This window comes from Salvelinus fontinalis, chromosome 37, assembly GCF_029448725.1.
Source record: "Salvelinus fontinalis isolate EN_2023a chromosome 37, ASM2944872v1, whole genome shotgun sequence".
Classification (NCBI taxonomy): Eukaryota; Metazoa; Chordata; class Actinopteri; order Salmoniformes; family Salmonidae; genus Salvelinus; species Salvelinus fontinalis.
In genome coordinates, this window is record NC_074701.1 from 30,850,352 (window position 1) to 30,870,063 (window position 19,712).

A 19,712-nucleotide genomic window follows, 5' to 3' on the forward strand; every position below is an offset into this window, starting at 1 on the left:
CGTCCGTCCGCCCAGCGCCGTCTGAGCCATCCGTCTGCCCAGCGCCGTCTGAGCCATCCGTCTGCCCAGCGCCATCTGAGTCATCCGTCTGCCACGAGCCTTTAGAACCGCCCGTCTGTCACGAGCCTTTAGAGCCGCCCGTCTGTCCCGAGCCATTAGAGCCGTCCGTCAGTCAGGAGCCGCTAGAGCCGTCCGTCAGTCAGGAGCCGCCAGAGCCGCCAGCCAGTCAGGAGCCGCCAGAGCCGCCAGCCAGTCAGGAGCCGCCAGAGCCGCCAGCCAGTCAGGAGCCGCCAGAGCCGCCAGCCAGTCAGGAGCCGCCAGAGCCGCCAGCCAGTCAGGAGCCGCCAGAGCCGCCAGCCAGTCAGGAGCCGCCAGAGACGCCAGCCAGTCAGGAGCCGCCAGAGACGCCAGCCAGTCAGGAGCCGCCAGAGACGCCAGCCAATCAGGAGCCGCCAGAGACGCCAGCCAGTCAGGAGCCGCCAGAGACGCCAGCCAGTCAGAAGCCGCCAGAGACGCCAGCCAGTCAGGAGCCGCCAGAGACGCCAGCCAGTCAGGAGCCGCCAGAGACGCCAGCCAATCAGGAGCCGCCAGAGACGCCAGCCAGTCAGGAGCCGCCAGAGACGCCAGCCAGTCAGAAGCCGCCAGAGACGCCAGCCAGTCAGAAGCCGCCAGAGACGCCAGCCAGTCAGGAGCCGCCAGAGACGCCAGCCAGTCAGGAGCCGCCAGAGACGCCAGCCAGTCAGGAGCCGCCAGAGCCGCCAGCCAGTCAGGAGCCGCCAGAGCCGCCAGCCAGTCAGGAGCCGCCAGAGCCGCCAGCCAGTCAGGAGCCGCCAGAGACGCCAGCCAGTCAGGAGCCGCCAGAGACGCCAGCCAGTCAGGAGCTGCCAGAGACGCCAGCCAGTCAGGAGCTGCCAGAGCTGCCCTCCAGTCATGAGCTGCCCTCCAGTCATGAGCTGCCCTCCAGTCATGAGCTGCCCTCCAGTCATGAGCTGCCCTCCAGTCATGAGCTCACCTCCAGTCATGAGCTGCCCTCCAGTCATGAGCTGCCACTAGTCCGGAGTTGTCCCTCTGTCCTGAGCTACCTCTTTGTCCTGAACTACCTCTCTGTCCTGAGTTGTCTCCTCTATTGTAGAGGGGAGTTGGTGAAGGTTCCTGGACCATGGTCGGGGGCGAGGGTCACCACTCAAGGGACGCTAAGGAGGTGGACAAAGACAATGGTGGAGTGGTGCCCTCGTCCACCGCCGGAGCCGCCACCGCGGACAGATGCCCACCCAGACCCTCCCCTTGAGTTTTAGGGGTGCGCCCATTTTGTGGGTGTTTGTTACCTGTCTCTGTGTTTGTGTTCTGCACCAGATAGGTCTGTATCGGTTTTGCACATTTGTTATTTTGTATGTTGTTTGTAGTGTTTCACTTGTGTTTGTATTAAACATGTTTAACACTAGCCGCGCTGCATTTTGGTCCTCTCCTTCACCCCTGGAAGAAAACCTTTACAGCGTGACACCATGTCCATATCATAATAATGGAAAGATACCCTCCAGGTCTGAACACTGAAACAATGTCCATCTGTAGCACTTTCCCTGCCTTCATATTCCCTACCTTTGTAACGAACTCTTAAGTGCTTCTTCTGATTAAATGTTTTCTGATTGTAGTGCTCGGCAGTGTCGATACCAAATGATATGCCGAAACCCACGTCCCCGGCTTTCCAAAGTGGCGCTGAAGTAGTTCTAATGACATTTTAAATCTGATTTAATTGTCTGTAGCATCCCTGTGTTCCCGGTCTTGAGTGTGTAGGTGTTAAAGGTTCTATTCTTCAGGATGACTCACTAGCGATGCCTCTCCTAAGGCATGCAAATGTCTGTGTTCTCTCCCAAGGTAGGCGGCCTGTTGCATCATCGCCATCGTCTGCCAGTCATACACCACTATAAGGCTTCATCAGCTCTCTTAATGCCACAATCAGGGATTTGATTATCGGTGGGTATACTGTATATTATACATGTTAAAGACCAAAAATGTATGTACCAATCCCAGACTGTAGCGTTAACATTGTCACCATGCAAATAGCCTCAGCCCATCTGAGGGATCTTGATACACATGTTAAAGGGAGACTTGGGATTTTGGCAATGAGGCCTTTTATCTACTTCCTCAGTTAGATGCACTTGTGGATACAATTTTTATGTCTCTGTTTTCAGTATGAAGGAAGTTAGAGGTAATCATGAGCCAATGCTAATGAGTGTTAGTGAAATGACTGGAATTCTATGGGTATCTACTAGCATTCTAGCAGATACCCATAGACTTCCAGTTATTGCGCTAATGCTAGTTAGAAATTGCGTTAGCGCTAGTTAGCAACTTCCTTCAAACTGCACACAGAGACATAAAAATGGTATCCACGAGTTCTTCTGACTTTGGTGAAATAGAGACAGGTACTCAATGCCAACATCCCAAAGTATCCCTTTAAAGCAGCCTGGGCCTGTAGAATGAGTAATGGGGTGTTTAAACCAGTGAACAGCTGTTGAACAAGATTAAATGGAAGGAAGTACCAGTACAGATCTAACTGCCCTATTGAAGGGGATTGAATAAGTTATTTTCCATTCCATTGTATTATACATTTCGAAACATGCTAACCTTGGTGACAAAGCTAACCAGGTTAATGCACTCGCTTTTATTTGGCCATAATATTTCCTGTTTCTCACGTACTATCCTTATGCTTCATCTCTGCATCTGCGGTGTATTTCAAAGGTAAACAATGGAAGTTTTTTGTCAAAGGAAAGCACAAAATGCAGGCTCAGGATTCAGATGTATTGATGTATTGATTAGCCAGGGGGAGACTGTCTCAGATAATCAGTTGTTTCCACTGCAGCTTTCCAGCACACACACACACACACATATACACACACATACACACACACACACACACACATCTTTAGCAGGCTGTCAATTCAGCTGCAGCACGCTAGCTAACCCTGTGACATAGCAGCACAGTAAGAAAGTAGCAGACCTGGGTTCAAATAGTATTTAAACTCATTTAAAAATGACTTAGCTTGCCTGGAGGGCCAGATGGGCATGGCTTGGGACTTTTGAGACTTGATTCCATTGCCACGGATAAGCTCAGTCAAGCCCAGCTACAGTATTTTTTATTATTTAAAATAGTATTTGAACCCAGATCAAAGCAGCAGCACAGTGAGATTCTAGAGAAGGCCCCAGGGGACACATACACAGAGCTCTGGTAATAACAACAGGACAGTTCTCTACCCATCTGAAATAGTGGTCATTATCACACTTGCTGCATACCAAATGGCATCCCATAAGGCTCTGGTCAAAAGTAGTGTGCTGTATAGTGAATAGGGTGCCATTTGAGACACAGTCACTGTCACAGAGGACCTCGTAGGAACCAGTCACTGTTACCAGGGATGTGTATCTAGAGAGGTGGCATTCCAATTTACGTGTCATATTTAAGATGGAGGAGCAGTTACTAGATTCAGTGTTTCCCCCTTACTCTGTCTGTTACTGCTGCTGTGAGGTTAGCTGGCCTGCCCCTAAATCGCTATGTTTCAAATCAATGTTTGTTGGTCACGGACACAGATTTGCAGATGTTATCGTGGGTGCAGCGAAATGTTGTGTTTCTAGCTCCAACAGTGCAGTTATACCTAGCAATACAAAACAAAATTCACATTCTCTAAAACGTAAAAAGAAAGACATTATGAAATGTCAGAACTAATCCAATTAAAAACCCAAATAGTGCTGTAACTGTAATCCAAATGCATTTTATACGTAACTACACCAGATTATTATTATTTGACCATGCTTGTCACTTATGAACATTTTTGAACATCTTGGCATAGTTCTGTTATAATCTCCACCCGGCACAGCCAGAAGAGGACTGGCCACCCCTCATAGCCTGGTTCCTCTCTAGGTTTCTTCCTAGGTTTTGGCCTTTCTAGGGAGTTTTTCCTAGCCACCGTGCTTCTACACCTGCATTCTAGCTGTTTGGGGTTTTAGGCTGGGTCTCTGTACAGCACTTCGAGATATTAGCTGATGTACGAAGGGCTATATAAAATAAACTTGATTGATTGATTGATTAATTTACATAAGATAAACTACAAATATCTAGAGCAGTAGATATATTAGAGTGAGCTGTGTCAAGAATCCAGCATATGAATAAGTATGGAGTGTGAAAAACAGAATAACTAAAATGCAATGTATAGTAGTAGAAATATTCAAATGAGCTCTGTTGGTAGAGCATGACGCTTGCAACGCTAGGTTCGTGGTTTCGACTCCCACGGGGGACCAGTACGGGGAAAAGGAAGGAAAATGTATGCACTCACTACTTACTGTAAGTCGCTCTTTAAAAGAGTGTCTGCTAAATGACAAACATGTAATACAGACACTGTATAAAACCCCAAAATAGATAGAATTACAGGAAATTAGCTTCCGAACCTGAGTCCGGAATATAAATAATATATATACACTACCATTCAAGTTTGGGGCCATGTGGAAATGTCGTTGTTTTTGAAAGAAAAGCAAATTTTTTGTCCATTAATATAACATAAAATTGATCAGAAATACAGTGTAGACATTGTTAATGTTATAAATGACTATTGTAGCTCCTAACATTTAATACTCGTGAAAATTCTCTGTCTATGGTCAGTTAGGATCACCACTTTATTTTAAGAATGTGAAATGTCAGAATAATAGTAGAGAGAATGATTTATTTCAGCTTTTATTTCTTTCATCACATTCCAAGTGGGTCAGAAGTTTACATACACTCAATTAGTATTTGGCAGCATTGCCTTTAAATTATTCAACTTGGGTCAAACCTTTCGGGTAGCCTTCCACAAGCTTCCCACAATAAGTTGGGTGAATTCTGTCCCATTCCTCCTGACAGAGCTGGTGTAACTGAGTCAGGTTGGTGAGCCTCCTTGCTCACACACGCTTTTTCAGTTCTGCCCACACATTTTCTATAGGATTGAGGTCAGTGCTTTGTTATGGCCACTCCAATACCTTGACTTTGTTGTCCTTAAGCTATTTTGCCACAACTTTGGAAGTATGCTTGGGGTCATTGTCCATTTGGAAGACCCATTTGTGACCAAGCTTTAACTTCCTGACTGATCTCTTGAGATGTTGCTTCAATATATCCACAAAATCTTCCTCCCTCATGATGCCATCTATTTTGTGAAGTGCACCAGTCCCTCCTGCAGCAAAACACCCCCACAACATGATGCTGCCACCCCCGTGCTTCACGGTTGGGACAGTGTTCTTCAGCTTTTAAGCATCCCCCTTTTTCTACCAAAAATAACGATGGTCATTATGGCCATCCTCGCTATAGTCTGCTTGGCTGGCGTGTTGGTGATATGTTTTGATGCTAATAGGCTAGAGTTTTCAATGCTATTCTAATCTCAAATCCTGTTCTCAAAGTCTCTCCCTTCCTCTCCCTCTCTCTTTCTCTCTCTATCTAAAAGAGGCTCTCCATAGCTTTGCCTCTGTTTTCCTCTTCATATGGTTAAGGAAGGAAGGAAAGGAGGATACCAAGTCAGTTGTACAACTGAATGCAGTCAACTGAAATGTGTCTTCCACATTTAACCCAACCCCTCTGAATCAGGTTAGGCCTGCATCAGCAGTTTGCACAGACAATTTAGTCTTGAACAAAACAAACGCACACAAAGAAAATTATGTTTGATTTATGCCAACCAGGGCACCTGCCTGTTCCTCTGTGATTCAAATACCTGTGAATCTGATTGTTATCCTGTGTCTGTTGTGTAACGCTAGTGGCCTGAATTTCAGAGAATTACATGAAGGCTTTCATGAAGCCTACCCACTACCGCTTCTACAAAGAAGGACTTGTGTTCCCTCAGCCTTGAAATGGAACCATGCTTAATGTCAAGCTCTGCCAGTTTGGTTCAGAATGGCAACAAAAAAACGGAACTAGAAAAACACGGAAGGGGAAAGAGTGTGGGAGAACAAGAATCACCGTCCTGTTACCCCCCATCATACCCTACTTACACACACACACACACACACACACACACACACACACACACACACACACACACACACACACACACACACACACACACACACACACACACACACACACACACACAACTGGTTGGTTAACTCTTGTTGTACTCAAAAGCCTGTGTAGAGCAATAGAACATTGGGGAAATCTCTTCTTTCTGATTTAGAGGTTCATCATTCGTTCTAGTGGGTGTCTCTCTGCAGGTGACAAGCTATGGCGTTTTTTTAAATGAAATACATTCATCATAGTGTATTTGTCTATGCATCCCTGGTCTCATTATGCATGAGATGTTCTTACTGTTTGGATGATGAATGTAGATTGTATGTTGGAGTTGCCTCTGTGGGTGGATGTTGAAATGTCAGATTTGAATGTACTGTACTTTTTAAAATTGTCCAGAAATGTGTTGTTTTTTTACTGCCCAATAACCACTAATACATTTTAGATTTCATGAGCTGGGAGGTCTGTGGTTTGTGTATCATCTTTGTGAAGTCCATGCTACCCATGGTTGCTGTCTTTGTCACCCTCCCTGTTGCAGGTATATTTGCATCCCACTAGGAAGCTCTCGCCGCGGGCTGCTGTTGAAGATGCTCTCCACAGCTCTGGCATTTGGCTTCGTGTGTCTCTGGCATGGAGGACAAGACTACCTGCAGTACTGGGCCCGGATGGACTGGGTGGGGGTGCTGGTGGAGAATGGACTGGAGATCCTCTTCTCCCCTCATCTATCCATCTATTGCTAGTGAGAGTGGTTGTGAATGAATCAATCAATGATTGTGAATGTGTGAATGAACAAACTATTGTGAATGAATGAACTATTGTGAATGTGTGAATTAATAAATTATTGTTAATGAATGAATGAAATATTGTGAATGTGTGAATGAATCATTGTGAATGAATGAATTATTTTATTGTGAATGAATGAATGATTGTGAATGAATGGATTATATAATGGACTGGAGTCTATCTATTTCCCGGACATTGCCTTAACTCGTGTCTGTAGAACAGTCCTAACCACTTTTTTGCTGCATTATCAACTGTTCCTCTAAGAATCGATTAAATGCATCTGGTCTTTCCATGTGAGTGGGTTTGTGTTTGTATTTATTATGGAACCCCATTAGTTCCTGCCAAAGCAGCAGCTACTCTTCCGGGGGTCCATCAAAATTAAGGCAGTTATATACAATTTAAAAAACATTACCATGCATTTCACAACAAATTTCACAACACGTTAAGTGTGTGCCCTCAGGCCACTACTCTACTACCACATATCTACAGCACAAAATCCATTACAATGTGTGTGTATAGTGCGTATATTATCATGTGTGTTTGTATGCATATGTTTGTGCCTATGTGTGAGTGTGTATCTTCACAACACCAGCTGTTCATTAAGGTGTAGTTTTACCTGTTTTTTGTATCTGACTTGATGTGGAATAGAGTTCCATGTAGTCATGTCTCTGTGTAGTACTGTGCGCCTCCCATAATCTGTTCTGGACTTGGGGATTGTGAAGAGACCTCTTGTGTCATGTCTTGTGGGTATGCATGGGTATCTGAGCTGTGTGGCAGTAGTTTAAACAGACAGTTCGGTGCATTCAACATGTACATACGTCTCACAAATACAAGTAGTGGTGAAGTCAATCTCTACTTTGAGCCAGGAGAGATTGGCATGCATATTACTAATGTTAGCTCTCCGTGTACATTAAGGGCCAGCCATGTGGGACCAATTGTAATAGTCCTCTTTGGGGCCCCAGACCATATGACTGGACAGTAGTCCAGGTGCGCCAAAACTATGGCCTGTAGGACCTGCTTTGTTGATAGTGTTGTTAAGAAGGCAGAGCAACACTTCATTATGGACAGACCTCTCCCCTTCTTAGCTACTGTTGCATCAATATGTTTTGACCATGACAGTTTACAATCCAAGGTTAATCCAAGCAGTTTAGTCTTCTCAACTTTCTCAATTTCCATATTATTCATTACAAGATTTAGTTTAGGTTTAGTGAATGATTTGTCCCAAATACAATGCTTTTAGTTTTAGAAATATTTAGGACTAATTTATTTCTTGCCACCTATTCTGAAACAGACTGCAGCTCTTTGTTAAGTGTCGCAGTGATTTCACTTGCTGTGTTAGCTGACGTGTATATCATTGAGTTATCAGCATACATAGACACACAGGTTTGCTCAGAGCCAGTGGCAGGTCATTAGTAAATATTGAAAAAAGTAAGGGGCCTAGACAGCTGCCCTGGGGAATGCCTGACTCTACCTGGATTATGTTGGAGAGGCTTCCATTAAAGAACGCCCTCTGTGTTTTAATAAGTTAACTCTCGATCCACAATACAGCAGGGGATGTAAAGTCATAACACATACGTTTTTCCAGCAACAGATTATAATCGATAGTGTCAAAACCGCAGTGAAGTCTAACCAAATAGCTCCCACAATTGTTTTGTTATCAATTTCTCACAGCCAATCATCAGCCATTTGTGTAAGTGCCGTACATGTTGATTGACCTTCCTTATAAGCATGCTGAAAATCTGTTGTTAATTTGTTTACTGTGAAATAGCATTGTATCTGCTCAAACACAATTTTTTCCAAAAGTTTACGAAGAGTTGGTAACAGGATGATTTGTTGGCTGTTTTAGCCAGTAAAGGGTGCTTTGCTATTCTTGGGTAGCGGAATGACTTTCCCTCTAGGCCTGAGGGCACACACTTTCCTGTAGGCTTAGATTGAAGAGATGGCAAATAGAAGTGGCAATATCGTCTGCTCCTCAGTAATTTCCCATCCAAGCTGTCAGACCCCGGTGGCTTGTCATTGTTGATAGACAATAATACTTGTACACCTCTTCCACACTCACTTTAGGGAATTCAAAATTGCAATGCTTGTCTTTCAAAATTTGGTCAGTTATGCATGAATGTGTAGATTCAGAATTTGTTGGTGGCATGTCATGCCTAAGTTTGCTAATCTTGCAAATGAAAAAAGCATTAAAGTAGTTGGTTTTGTGATGAATGAGCCATTTGATTCAATGAACGATGGAGCCGAGTTTGCCTTTTTGGCCAAAATGTCATTTAAGGTGTTCCAAAGATTTATATAATTTATCTTTGTTTCATAGAGGTCATTTTGCAGGGCTCTGGCAGTGCTCCTCCTTGCACAAAGGCGGAGGTAGCGTTCCTGCTGCTGGGTTGTTGCCCTCCTACGGCCTCCTGCACGTCTCCTGATGTACTGGCCTGTCTCCTGGTAGCGCCTCCATGCTCTGGACACTACGCTGACAGACACAGCAAACCTTCTTGCCACAGCTCGCATTGATGTGCCATCCTGGATGAGCTGCACTACCTGAGCCACTTGTGTGGGTTGTAGACTCCGTCTCATGCTACCACTAGAGTGAGAGCACCGCCAGCATCCAAAAGTGACCAAAACATCAGCCAGGAAGCATAGGAACTGAAATGTGGTCTGTGGTCACCACCTGCAGAACCACTCCTTTATTGGGGGTGTCTTGCTATTTGCCTATAATTTCCACCTGTTGTCTATTCCATTTGCACAACAGCATGTGAAATTTATTGTCAATCAGTGTTGCTTCCTAAGTGGACAGTTTGATTTCACAGAAGTGTGATTGACTTGGAGTTACATTGTGTTGTTTAAGTGTTCCCTTTATTTTTTTGAGCAGTGTACATTATCAAGCATTTCACACATATTATCCAGATACTGACTGTTAGCACTTGGTGGTCTATAGCAGCATCCCACAAGAATGGGCTTTAGGTGAGGCAGGTGAACCTGTAGCCGTAATACTTCAACAGGATTTGACATTCAACAGCATTGATTCTCTCTAAACTTTACAGGAATATGACTCTGAACATAAATGGCAACACGTCCACCATTGGCATTACTGTCTCTTCTGAAGAGGTCAAACCCTTATATTTCTACCACTGTATCATCAACTGTATTATTTAAGTTACTTTCAGAGATAGTATATGAATGTTATCTGTTACTAGCAAGTTATCGATTCCATTAATTAACCATGTTTCTTAGGCTACATACAGTATGTTAATGTAGGCTATTTTTAGTACTTTCAGGGATTCTTGTTTTTAATTGCTTTACTGGGAAGCTTATCAGAGGTAGACATAAGAGTGATAATTATGTTTGAGCTGATAGTGCAGGGTGAGCTGCGCACAGTGGACTTCCTACTGGGGCAAACCGCTTCAGTGCTAACAGTATAACTCAGGTTCAAAGGTGCATGATTACTGCATACAATAGCTATAGGATTGACAGAGGCATTCAGGGAAGTTAGAGGGACATAAATTAGATTCCTTACATTATAACTGCCAACGCTCCTGGGACAATGTACATTTGCAGCAGTACTATGACAACTCAGCGACACAATGGTAGGGATTATCTGAGCACTTATAAATCATTGTCCAATGCAACATTGAAATGTGCGGACAGGGTCCAGGAGCCAAGATGATTTGGATGGACTCATTCCTGTAAAGCATCTTCTGTTTCCAAAAGGTGATGGTGCCGTGGGTTTGATGGTGTCTGTGTGGGTGGGTTTGATGGTGTCCGTGTGGGGGGGTTTGATGGTGTCTGTGTGGGGGGTTTGATGGTGTCTGTGTGGGGGGTTTGATGGTGTCTGTGTGGGTGGGTTTGATGGTGTCTGTGTGGGGGGGGGGTGGGTGGGGGGGTTGATGGTGTCTATGTGGGTGGGTTTGATGGTGTCTGTGTGGGTGGGTTTGATGGTGTCTGTGTGGGTGGGTTTGATGGTGTCTGTGTGGGTGGTTTGATGGTGTCTGTGTGGGTGGGTTTGATGGTGTCTGTGTGGGTGGGTTTGATGGTGTCTGTGTGTGGGTGGGTTTGATGGTGTCTATGTGGGCAGGCTTGATGGTGTCCGTGTGGGTGGGTTTGATGGTGTCTGTGTGGGCAGGCTTGATGGTGTCTATGTGGGCAGGTTTGATGGTGTCTGTGTGGGTGGGTTTGATGGTGTCTGTGTGGGGGGGTTTGACGGTGTCTATGTGGGCAGGTTTGATGGTGTCTGTGTGGGTGGGTTTGATGGTGTCTGTGTGGGTGGGTTTGATGGTGTCTGTGTGGGTGGGTTTGATGGTGTCTGTGTGGGGGGGGGGGCGGGTTTGATGGTGTCTATGTGGGTGGGTATGATGGTGTCCGTGTGGGTGGGTTTGATGGTGTCTGTGTGGGTGGGTATGATGGTGTCTGTGTGGGGGGGTTTGATGGCGTCTGTGTGGGGGGGTTTGATGGTGTCTATGTGGGGGGGTTTGATGGTGTCTGTGTGGGGGGGTTTGATGGTGTCTATGTGGGGGGGTTTGATGGTGTCTGTGTGGGGGGGGTTGATGGCGTCTGTGTGGGTGGGTATGATGGTGTCTGTGTGTGGGGGTTTGATGGTGTCTATGTGGGCAGACTTGATGGTGTCTGTGTGGGTGGGTTTGATGGTGTCTGTGTGGGGGGGTTTGATGGTGTCTGTGTGTGGGGGTTTGATGGTGTCTATGTGGGCAGGCTTGATGGTGTCTGTGTGGGTGGGTTTGATGGTGTCTATGTGGGCAGACTTGATGGTGTCTGTGTGTGGGGGTTTGATGGTGTCTATGTGGGCAGGCTTGATGGTGTCTGTGTGGGTGGGTTTGATGGTGTCTGTGTGGGGGGGGGGGGGTTGATGGTGTCTGGGTGTGGGGGTTTGATGGTGTCTGTGTGGGTGGTTTTTATGTTGTCTGTGTGGGTGGGTTTGATGGTGTCTGTGTGGGGGGGTTTGATGGTGTCTGTGTGGGTGGGTTTGATGGTGCCGTGTGTTTGATGGTGTTTGTGTGGGGGGGGGGGGGTTGACGGTGTCTGTGTGGGGGGGTTTGAAAGTGTCTGTGTGGGGGGGTTTGATGGTGTCTGTGTGGGGGGGGGGGGTTGACGGTGTCTGTGTGGGGGGTTTGATGGTATCTGTTTGGGGGGGGGGTTGACAGTGTCTGTGTGGGGGGGGGGGGGGGTTGACGGTGTCTGTGTGGGGGGTTTGATGGTGTCTGTGTGGGGGGGGTTTGACAGTGTCTGTGTGGGGGGGTTTGACGGTGTCTGTGTGGGGAGGTTTGATGGTGTCTGTGTGGAGGGGTTTGATGGTGTCTGTGTGGAGGGATTTGATGGTGTCTGTGTTGGGGGGTTTGATGGTGTCTGTGTGGGGAGGTTTGATGGTGTCTGTGTGGGGAGGTTTGATGGTGTCTGTGTGGAGGGGTTTGATGGTGTCTGTGTGGAGGGATTTGACAGTGTCTGTGTGGGGGGGTTTGATGGTGTCTGTGTGGAGAGGTTTGATGGTGTCTGTGTGGAGGGATTTGATGGTGTCTGTGTGGAGGGGTTTGATGGTGTCTGACTCTGATTGTTTATGTGTGAACGCTCTCCTCTGTGTTGACTGTGACATACAGCAAAGCTATAAAAACCTTGTCGGCAGGATCATGTGGAAGAGGGTATTCATACAAGCTGAGCTATCTACTATATCAACCCAAGAATACCCACCTCTTACATCTTATGTCATCCCTGACACTCTGTGACACTCCGGTTTGACCGCTGGCTTACTTCCGATTGACTTCCTGTTAGATTGACTGACTCAGTCCCTACAAATCAGTGAGGACAAAGATGTCAAAATCCTCAGTTTTTTGATAATATTATAATAAAGAGTAAGGTTTTTGGATCTGCTAAGGCTGTGTTGAATGTGTTCCACAAATATGTGATTGCACAGTCCCTGACGATGATTAGATGTGATTTCTGTAACTTGATTAATATTCTCATCGTTATGGTTGAGTACATTTTCCTTTGAAGGGAATCAGTCTGATCTTCCATATCAGATACTGTAGATAAGTACTGAATTACCATTCGTTGATTTCCTTTTTTTAAATGTCTTCATCCTCATTTGACACATTATCATCAGTAAAAAGTTCATTATACAAGGGAAAATATCAGCTGTTTATGAGAAAAGTGAAACCTTTTCATTCATTTGTACTGTTAGCAGAGAGCGCTTGGTTGTGTTACTGAAAGGTTTGTAAAGGTTGGAGAGGGCATGTTTGTGTGTCACTGAATCTGCATTTGACCCTGGGTGGTTATTGGGCTTGTATAGCACACAGGGTGGGTGGTTGTTGGGTAGAGAGAGGACACAGGGTGGGGGTTGTTGGGTAGGGAGAGGACACAGGGTGGGGAATGTTGGGTAGAGAGAGGACACAGGGTGGGTGGTTGATGGGTAGAGAGAGGACACAGGGTGGGTGGTTGTTGGGTAGAGAGAGGACACAGGGTGGGGGTTGTTGGGTAGAGAGAGGACACAGGGTGGGGGTTGTTGGGTAGAGAGAGGACACAGGGTGGGGGTTGTTGGGTAGAGAGAGGACACAGGGTGGGGGTTGTTGGGTAGAGAGAGGACACAGGGGGGGGGGGGTTGGGTATAGAGAGGACACAGGGTGGGGGTTGTTGGGTAGAGAGAGGACACAGGGTGGGTGATTGATGGGTAGAGAGAGGACACAGGGTGGGGGTTGTTGGGTATAGAGAGGACATAGGGTGGGTGGTTGATGGGTAGAGAGAGGACACAGGGGGGGGGGGGGTGTTGGGTATAGAGAGGACACAGGGTGGGTGGTTGATGGGTAGAGAGAGGACACAGGGTGGGTGGTTGATGGGTAGAGAGAGGACACAGGGTGGGGGTTGTTGGGTATAGAGAGGAGACAGGGTGGGGGTTGTTGGTTAGAGAGAGGACACAGGGTGGGGGTTGTTGGGTAGAGAGAGGACACAGGGTGGGTGGTTGATGGGTAGAGAGAGGACACAGGGTGGGGGTTGTTGGGTAGAGAGAGGACACAGGGGGGGGTTGTTGGGTAGAGAGAGGACACAGGGTGGGGGTTGTTGGGTAGAGAGAGGACACAGGGGGGGGGGGGTTGTTGGGTAGGGAAAGGACACAGGGTGGGGAATGTTGGGTAGAGAGAGGACACAGGGTGGGGAATGTTGGGTAGAGAGAGGACACAGGGTGGGTGGTTGTTGGGTATAGAGAGGACACGGGGTGGGGGTTGTTGGGTATAGAGAGGACACGGGGGGGGGGGGGTTGTTGGGTATAGAGAGGACACAGGGGGGGGGGGGTTGTTGGGTAGAGAGAGGACACAGGGTGGGGGTTGATGGGTAGAGAGAGGACACGGGGTGGGGGTTGTTGGATAGAGAGAGGACACAGGGTGGGTGGTTGTTGGGTAGAGAGAGGACACAGGGTGGGGGTTGTTGGGTAGAGAGAGGACACAGGGTGGGGGTTGTTGGGTAGAGAGAGGACACAGGGTGGGGAATGTTGGGTACATTTCCCCCTCCCCAGGAATTCAGACCTATATCAGTATTTCGCAGAAACTCCAACCTAAGGGATCTCGTAGTCTATGCAAAATGTTCTAATAAACCCACTCTAAACTACCTATTGAACAACAGTACTATAGACAACTTCCACACATTCAAAATACACATGCACAAACCTCCAGTCCGGTCCCACAACTCATGACCATTCAGAGCACCAACATTGTCTATGCCATAACATGCACATTATGCCACTACATTTCTATAGTCACGCAGTCTTGACACGCCTCAAACAGCACCTCTACACTACTACACAACTCTAAACATATTGTCAACCGAAACCTGAAGGATCTGGAGAAGGTCTGTATGGAGGAGTGGGCCAAAATCCCTGCTGCAGTGTGTGCAAACCTGGTCAAGAACTACAGGAAACGTATGACCTCTGTAATTGCAAACAAAGGTTTCTGTACCAAATATTAAGTTCTGCTTTTCTGATGTATCAAATACTGATGTCATGCAATAAAATGCAAATGAATTACTTAAAAATCATACAATGTGATTTTCTGGATTTTTGTTTTAGATCCCGTCTCTCACAGTTGAAGTGTACCTATGATAAAAATTACAGACCTCTACATGCTTTGTAAGTAGGAAAACCTGCAAAATCTGCAGTGTATCAAATACTTGTTCTCCCCACTGTATGCTTCTACACCTGCATTGCTTGCTGTTTGGTGTTTTAGGCTGGGTTTCTGTACAGCACTTTGAGATATTAGCTGATGTACGAAGGGCTATATAAATACATTTGATTTGATTTGATTTGATATATTGAAAGGTATTGTATCAAGCACTTTAACATAGCACTTATCTTTGGAGCACTTAATCCCTTCATCCCTTGTTGGGTGACCCCTCTGAGCTCTCTGCCTTTCATGTTCTCCCACCCTCGCCAGACTGGTCTGATGTACAATATAGAAACCGGGCAGAAAATTGCAATAGGCCCATGCAACGCAAGGTTTGATACCAGCATAAAGAGAAACCCTCTTAAAACCTCTTAAGGATCGGCCCCGTTTTTTTCTTTTTTGTACCATCATCTTTGAAATACAAGAGAAAGGCCATAATGTATTATTCCAGCCCAGGTGCAATTTAGATATTGGCCAGTAGATGGCAGCAGTGTATGTGCAAAGTTTTAGACTGATCCAATGAACTATTGTATTTCTGTTCAACATTTTGTATCAAGACTGCCCAAATGTGCCTAATTTGTTTATTAATAACTGTTCATGTTCAAAACGGTGCCTCTCCTCAAACAATAGCATGGTTTTCTTTCACTGTAATAGCTACTGTAAAGTGGACAGTGCAGTTAGATTAACAATAATTTAAGCTTTCTGCCAATATCAGATATGTCTATGTCCTGGGAAATGTTCTTGTTACTTACAACCTCATGCTAATCGCATTAGCCTACGTTAGCTGAACCGTGCTGCAGGGGACCCACCAATCCTGAAGAAGTTTTACACCTAACCCTGCTGTTAACCTAACCCTACTGCTGTTGCCACTGATTCCACTTGTTGAGATGGACTTGAGACAGATGGTCTGGCCTACCATCAAACACACACACACACACACACACACACACACACACACACACACACACACACACACACACACACACACACACACACACACACACACACACACACACACACACACACACACACACACACACACACACACACACACACACACACCCTACACACCACCAACCCACACACACACACCCACACCCCACCTACCCCATTCTCCAGTTGTAGGACCCTCCCTCCCTGCCTGCCTCCCTCCCTCCCTCCCTCCCTCCCTCCCTCCCTCCCTCCCTCCCTCCCTGCCTACCATTCTATAGGCCCCAGTGCACTATAAAGGAAATAAGAAGTCACTTGGTACAGAGCCCAGGTCTCAGTATGAACCTACCTTCCCCTACGTATTTATTTGGACAGTGAAGCGGAATTTCAAATTTAGCTCTATACTCCAGCATTTTGGATTTTAGATCAAATGTTTCATATGAGGTGACAGTACAGAACAGTACAGAATGGCACCTTTTATTTGAGTGTTTTTTCATCCTTATCTGTTTTACCGTTTAGAAATGAAACCACTTTATGTACAGTATCTAGCAGCGGTGAAAGTAAGGCGGTACGGTCTGGTACGGCGTTCCGACAAATAAATAATGTGGGTACGCACCGTACTGGTAAAACATGAGCTTATCACAATAATTAAAACAAAATGTCTAGAAAACTGGAGGTGGTACCTACACTCCAAAATGCCATGTGGATAGATGAAAATACCGGCATTTTGCCAAGACAGAGATGAATGGCCGACATCGAGACGCACGCGGACAGCAGTGGACCCATAAATTCTGGCCTAATGACAATTGTCAATGTCATAACTCTTTGTGGTGTAACAGATGTCTCTTTCCATTCACCACTGTTTGGAGGCTGGTAATATGTTGTGAGTGGATCAACATGTGCGGGTAGCCTGGTAAATGAGCCCTATGAAGTGATTGTTTGACATGACTGTTTGATGTATTTTAAAAGTTAAATGACAACTTTGCCCAGTGAGATCATATTGAATAAATTGGGATTCTATATGGAGTTTTATGATTAGGCATAACAAAAATGATTCCGGTACGGAGGTCCCATACCGGGAAGAAATAAATTCTACTTTCACCCCTGGCATCTAGGTCCTCCATTTTGGAGGTGCAATATTTATTTGGACAAATATTAAAGTAGTAAAACGTTTAGTATTTGTTCCCATATTTCTAGCACACAATGACTCCATCAAGCTTGTGACGCTTGACAAAGTTGGTGGATGCATTTGCAGTTTGTTTCGGTTGTGTTTCAGATTATGTTGTGCCCAATATAAATGAATGGTATATAATACATTGTTTAATTTTGGAGTCATTTTTATTGTCAATAAGAATAGAAAAATGTTTCTGAACACTTCTACATTAATGTGGATGCTACCAAGATTATGGATAATCACGAATGAATCATGAATAAATATGAGTGAGAAAGTTAGAGGCATAAATATCATACCCCTCAAAAAGTGTTTGTGCCTCTGTAACTTTCTCACTCATTTTACCCCCTCAAATAAAAGGGAACATTCTGTAATGTCGCCTCATATGAAACATTTGATCTCAAATCCAAAATGCTGGTTTATAGAGATAGATTAAGAGATTTAGCTTCACTGTCGAAATACATACGTAGGGGAGTGTATCTATTTATAGACGATGTGATTACTGGGTGCAGTAGGGATCATAGATCTGTTGAGACAGTATCATAAGTTTGATCAATCAATCAATCAAATGTATTTATAAAGGCAAAACAGCAAAACAGATTTCAATTCTTCATTTATTTCATCGGTAGTGCTCATTAATTTCAATCAATCACATGTATTTTATAAAGCCCTTTTCACATCAGCAGATGTCACAAAGTGCTATACAGAAACCCAGCCTAAAACCCCCAACAGCACGGTGGCTAGGAACAACTCCCTAGAAAGGCTGGAACCTATGAAGAAACCTAGAGAGGAATCAGGCTCTGATGGGTGGTCAGTCCTCTTCTGGCTGAGCCCGGTGGAGATTATAAGAGTACATGGCCATTAAGGCCAGATCGTTCTTCAAGATGCTCAAACGTCCATAGATGACCAACAGGGTCAAATAATAATCACAGTGTTTATAGAGGTTGCAACAGGTCACACCTTTATACTGTAAACTCTCCATGCAGAATATATTGTTATGATAGCCATTTGTGTCCATGCATACCGACTGAATCCCCATTGAAAACATGGTTTATTATTACAAATAATTTGTATGTTACTGCCTGTGTTGTACTACTTTCTGCCACATGAAGTAGAATAGATTAGTATAATATAACTTTATTGAACCACAGGGGGATTAAGGTTCATACAGATGTTATTACAGCCTTTTTGTTGTTGTTTAAATCTTCTTATCTAGCGACCATATGTAACGGATGTGAAATGGCTAGCTAGTTAGCGGGTGCGCGCTAGTAGCATTTCAATCAGTTACGTCACTTGCTCTGAGACATTAAGTAGGGTTGCCCCTTGCTCTGCAAGGGCTGCGGCCTTTGTGGAGCGATGGGTAACGATGCTTCGTGGGCAACCGTTGTTGATGTGTGCAGAGGTTCCCTGGTTCGCGCCCGTGTCGGGGCGAGGGGACGACGTAAAGTTATACTGTTACACATACATTGACCAATTCACTTACCTAACCACACCATTACATCATTTCAAATGAAGCAAGAGGTGATTGTACCCATTCCTTGTTTTGTTGCTATTTTTCATATTTTAAGGTGTGTTGTTATTTCCATTAAATGCCTTTAAATACTTGACTTGACGTCATTGCATCAGTGAGGTAATGGTACTTAAAAGAAAGACTCCTGCTCTGAACATTCTAACATAAAGTGCACATCCTCTGTCCTAGTGAGAGCTCTTTTCATTCACAATGTGTAAACCACATTCTCCAGACCCATGTTCTTTCACACAACTATGTAGGCTTCATTTCTCCAACTGAAGCTCTTTCCCTGAGAACCATATTTTTTTTTTTTACTGCAGTCTAAAACCTAAATTACTCTCTGGTATAAAACCATCCAACATTGCTCCCATCCCTTCGCCTCTCCCCTTTCTATTCCGCTCTCATCTCACCCCTCTCTTCTAGGTTCTCTCCTCTCGACCGCCTCCCCTCTCATCTCACCCCTCTCTTCTAGGTCCTCTCCTCTCAACCGCCTCCCCTCTCATCTCACCCCTCTCTTCTAGGTCCTCTCCTCTCGACCGCCTCCCCTCTCATTTCACCCCTCTCTTCTAGGTCCTCTCCTCTCGACCGCCTCCCCTCTCATCTCACCCCTCTCTTCTAGGTCCTCTCCTCTCAACCGCCTCCCCTCTCATCTCACCCCTCTCTTCTAGGTCCTCTCCTCTCGACCGCCTCCCCTCTCATTTCACCCCTCTCTTCTAGGTCCTCTCCTCTCTACCGCCTCCCCTCTCATTTCACCCCTCTCTTCTAGGTCCTCTCCTCTCGACCGCCTCCCCTCTCATCTCACCCCTCTCTTCTAGGTCCTCTCCTCTCTACCGCCTCCCCTCTCATTTCACCCCTCTCTTCTAGGTCCTCTCCTCTCGACCGCCTCCCCTCTCATCTCACCCCTCTCTTCTAGGTCCTCTCCTCTCGACCGCCTACCCTCTCATTTCACCCCTCTCTTCTAGGTCCTCTCCTCTCGACCGCCTCCCCTCTCATTTCACCCCTCTCTTCTAGGTCCTCTCCTCTCGACCGCCTCCCCTCTCATCTCACCCCTCTCTTCTAGGTCCTCTCCTCTCGACCGCCTACCCTCTCATTTCACCCCTCTCTTCTAGGTCCTCTCCTCTCGACCGCCTCCCCTCTCATTTCACCCCTCTCTTCTAGGTC

General features: G+C 45.9%; 1 pseudogene; it reads left to right on the forward strand.

Annotated features, from left to right (window-relative positions):
* Nucleotides 1-6,750, forward strand: part of LOC129835992 (protein-cysteine N-palmitoyltransferase HHAT-like) — a 74,100-nt pseudogene extending 67,350 nt beyond the window's left edge.
* Nucleotides 6,751-19,712: the final 12,962 nt, after the last annotated feature.